The sequence below is a fragment of the Echinops telfairi genome, unplaced genomic scaffold (genome assembly GCF_000313985.2).
Source record: "Echinops telfairi isolate 266 unplaced genomic scaffold, ASM31398v2 ScPeMD7_7458;HRSCAF=8496, whole genome shotgun sequence".
Taxonomy (NCBI): domain Eukaryota; kingdom Metazoa; phylum Chordata; class Mammalia; order Afrosoricida; family Tenrecidae; genus Echinops; species Echinops telfairi.
In genome coordinates this window covers 51,242,057-51,246,539 of record NW_022111358.1, presented here as the reverse complement: position 1 = coordinate 51,246,539, position 4,483 = coordinate 51,242,057, and the positions used below count along the sequence as shown (strand labels likewise).

Genomic DNA, 4,483 nt, shown 5'->3' with positions numbered 1-4,483 from the left:
AAGTGGAGAGGAAATGTTTTGAGAATGATGAGGGCAATGAATGTACAAATGCGCTTTACACAATTGATGTATGTATGGATTGTAAGAGTTGCATGAGCCCCTAATAAAACGATTTAAAAAAAAAAAATACCTAACCCAACAACAACAACAAATGATCAAAACCCTTGAACAAACCTTTCACCAGAGCACATGAAAATGTGCTCAACACCATCAGCCACTGCTATGGGTTAGCAGCCCAAGTTGGTTCCAATTTAAGGTGAAACCAGGTGTGCAAGACAAAACTGCACCACAGGGTCTTTCGGATCTTTCGGAAGCCTATCACTACACCTGTCTACCAATGCACCTCTGGTGGGTTCCTGCTCATGGTCAGGTCGGGCAGGGTCTCTGCTCTGGGTCACACTGCTTTAGGTGAGGCTCTGCTCTGAGTCAAGAGCTTAACTGTGGGCACCACCAAGGCTCCTATGTAGCTACTAATGAGATGCAAATCAAAGCCTCAAGTAGACATTACCTCACCCCATTAGAACACTTATGATCAAGAAAACAGTGTTGACGAATCCACTCCACTGTGGTGAGAACATGAGATGGTACAACCACTGTGGCAAAACTTGGTGGTCTTTCAAAAATTTGAGCACAGAACTGTGACATGACTCAAAAACCGATCAAGGTTACAGACCTAAAAGTGGTGAGAACAGAAATGCAAACAGAAAATGGGACCCCCATGCTCACTGCAGTACTTCCTCTAGAGCCAAAGAAACCTAACCCTATAACCCTTAGAAGAAGGACATCAAGGACGGTTGGCACAGACAAACACCCCAGGGTCACGGAACTGAAAATGAGTAAATATGCTGGTCTATTTTCACCACAGCTAAAAAAAAAAAAAACTTAAATTAGCAGGAAGGTTGAAATCAACAAGTGAATGTCACTTCCAATGTTCAAAAATGTCAGCAGAGATGTGACAGAAAAGTGGGAAGCAAAAGCATCCACTGTTGCCCAGGTGAGCAGAAAGAGGCACTGACAGTACCTGCGCATCTATTCTGCAAAGGGCTGTGTCTTCAAGGCAGCTTGGAGGACATGATGTCAGTGGGAACGAACGTGTGCAACAGAGCAGCTCATGAGGGTGCAGCTACCTTAGCCAGTTCCTTGCTTTAGCTGGCAAGGTTCACTTCCATCATGAAAGCAAGAAACCCAAAAACTAGAAAGGCGAGGCTCACTGAGCCATTTATCCCTCCACCTTCAATTAACGCCACATGTGCTTATCGGCCAGGTTGGCACAATAAACTACCTCAGTGACCCACCCACCCATCACCTGCCAAGCTAGACCCTCGACCCTCAACCCTGCTCACTCTTACTTTCATACTCCACCTCCCACCTGCAGCCCACTCAAGCTGACCCTGCCACAGCCCTTCCACCTTTCCACCTAAGTCAAGGGTAGCAGCACCACCCTGCTTATGACTGCAGTTGCTGATCATGCCCAAGACCAGCTAACACTGGAGCAGTGCAGGGCAGGCGTAGGTCCTGGTGCTCAAGCTCAGGGTTCAGCTCCCTGACCACTTAGCTGTAAGACTCTGCACAGGTCCTGAACCTCTCTGGGCCTCGTTTTCCCCTTCTATGGAAGGAAAATGAAGAGTCCCAGAAAGAGAAGAGAGGGAATCGAGTAAAGCAACATTTGAAGGAATAATGGAGTGAGGATTTTTCAAATCGATCAAAATCAATCCACAGATTCTAGCTTTGACAAAAAAGCACCCAAAAAACCCTATCCAGGCACATCTTTGTCAAACTGCTGAGAGAAAAAGAAAAGTCTTAGAACAGCCAGAGAACAAGGCACATTACCTCAAGAAGCACCAGAAGAATGACACACACTATGGAATCAAAAAGCCAATGGGATGATGTCTTTGAAATGCTGGGGACAAGCTGCCAATCTGAAATTCTATACCCAGCACAAGTATCTTTCAAAAAAGGGAGAAAATTAAGCTATTCTAAACACTAAATGGATTATAACTCAATATAAAGAAAACAAAATCCTCAAAGCTGGTCCAAGAGACAACAACAATGTAACTGAAGAAAAGACAGAAGTTGTCACTTTACTTGGATCCAGTCAGCACCACGGAAACATCAATCGAGAAATCAAATGACATCTTGCACTCAACAAATCTGCTGCCCAAGGCATCTTGAAAGTATTAAAGACCAGGGATGTCACTTTTGAGTACTAAGGTGCACCTGCTCCAAGCCACAGTAATCTCAATCACCTCATATGAGTGTGAAAGCTGGGCATTAAATAAGGAAGACCAGAAAAGAATGGATGCATTTGAACTGTGGTGCTGGCAAAGAATACTGAAAGTACCATGGATTCCCAAAAGAACAAATAAATCTCTTGGAGGAAGTACAGCCAGAATATACATTAGAAGCAAAGGATAGCGCCTCTTTATCTCACAGCCTTTGGACAAGTTATCAGAAGAGATCAATTCCTGGAAAAGTGGATAAAGTGGAGTCAGCAAAAACGAGACCCTCAGTAAGATGGACTGACACAGTGGCTGCAACAATGGGCCCAAATATAATAACTGTGAGGATGACACAGGACTGGGCAGTGTTCTCTTCTGTTCTGCTGTACACGGGTCACACTATGAGTGAGAGCCAACCCATTCGCCTAACAATAATAACACCATAAAAACTGAGAATTCATTATCACCAAACTTCTAAAGGCAGTTCTTCAGGCTTAAGGGAAATGATCCCAGATGGTAGACAAAATGAACAACACTGAAAAAGTAAGTATGTGGACAAATACAGAAAAAGTACTGAGCGGGCTAAGTGGCAGGGCTCATCGGATCGTGAGGCCGCTTCCAGTGGCAATGTCAAGAAGAGGGAATCGGAGATCAAAGGCCTGCCAGTGCACCTCATTATCAAAGATCTTGGAGAAATCCATTTAAGGTTATTAGATCACAGAGCAGTTATTCAAGGTGAAACCTATTATTTTATGAAAGAATTTGAATAAAAGTATGGTCTTCAGGAAATGAAAGTTCTTGGAAATTTGAATATGACCCATGAAACAAATGAACATACTCTTGCCAAATATATAGAGATCCTGCAGGACAACTTAAACCAGGTCTGCTAGAGACTGCAAGCAGTTAGTCGCTCAGTCTATAGATTTCAGCAGATGGAGCAAGAACAAAGAAAGACTCATGAGCACATAGCAGCCAGCGAAAAGCAGCATATGGGAGGATTTCCTGAGAGAACAACACTAACAAGCAGGCTGAAATGGATGAAGAACATTAAAAAAAGCCCTAGAGATGCCTACAGAACAATATGCTGAGATAGAGAAGGACTTAGCCAAATTCTCCATCTTCTAAGGAAGGCCCTGATGATGTAGTGGTTACATACTGGGCTGTGATCCGCATAGTAGGCAGTTCAAAACCACCAACAGCTCCATGGGAGAAAGACTGGGCTTTCTACTCCTGTAAACAGTTAGTCTTGCAATCCATAGGGGGTCACTATGAGTCAGCATTGACTTGATAGCAGTAAGTTTTGATTTTTAAAAACTTGGGCCTCAGAATACCAAAAATAGACTTTGGGGCCATGGCATGGTACCCCATCCCATTAGACTCCACCGGAAAACACTCTTAAACATCAAACAAACAGACCTTGAACTATTTATAGGCTTTTCTCTCTTTTTTTTTTTTTTTTTTGGGGGGGGGGGGGGGTTGGTTTTTTTTTTTTTTTTTTTTTTTTTTTTTTTTTTTTTTTTTTGGGGGGGGGGGGGGGGTAGTTGGTTTTTTGTTGTTTTCTTTTGTTGCTTTGCTTTGCTCTTTTTTGTGTGCATATTATTATCTCTGCAGGTCTATCTATATAAGGTAGGCAAGATAAACAATCTGGAGGAGAAAACAACGGGACCAATGGTTCTGGGGGGTCTTGGAAAGGTGAGGCAGGGGAAGGGAAGTGGACAAGGGAACGACAAGTGATCTAAAATCGATGGTGACGAGGATGTAGGAGGCCTGGTAGAGCTCGATCAAGGGCAATGCAACTGAGAGGAATTACTGAAAACCAAATGAAGGCTGAACATGATAGTGGAACAAGAGGAGAGTAAAAGAAAATAGAGGAAAGAACTAGGAGACAAAGGACATTTATATGGGTCTAAATACAGGCATGTACATATGTAAATATATTTATTTATAAGGATGAGGAAATAGATCTATATGCATATATTTATAGGTTTATTATTAAGGTAGCAGATGGACATCGGGCCTCCACTCAAGTACTCCCTCAATGCAAGAACACGTTGTTCTATTAAACTGGCATTCCATGATGCTCACCTTCCTAACACGACCACTGAAGACAAAGCAGGTGCATAAGCAAATATGAAGAAAGCTGATGGTACCCAGCTTTCAAAAGATGTAGCATCTGGGGTCTTAAAGGCTTGAAGGTAAACAACCAGCCATCTAGCTGAGAAGCAACAAAGCCCACATGGAAGAAGCACACCAGCCTGTGTGAT

The 4,483-nt window shown here is 43.1% G+C and overlaps 1 protein-coding gene and 1 pseudogene across 1 annotated transcript in view; one reads left to right on the top strand and one right to left on the bottom strand.

Annotated features, from left to right (window-relative positions):
* Positions 1–4,483, bottom strand: part of TBCD (tubulin folding cofactor D) — a 143,289-nt gene that overhangs the window by 98,772 nt on the left and 40,034 nt on the right. The window lies entirely within an intron of this gene.
* On the top strand, positions 2,733–3,344 carry LOC105979185 (annotated as a pseudogene).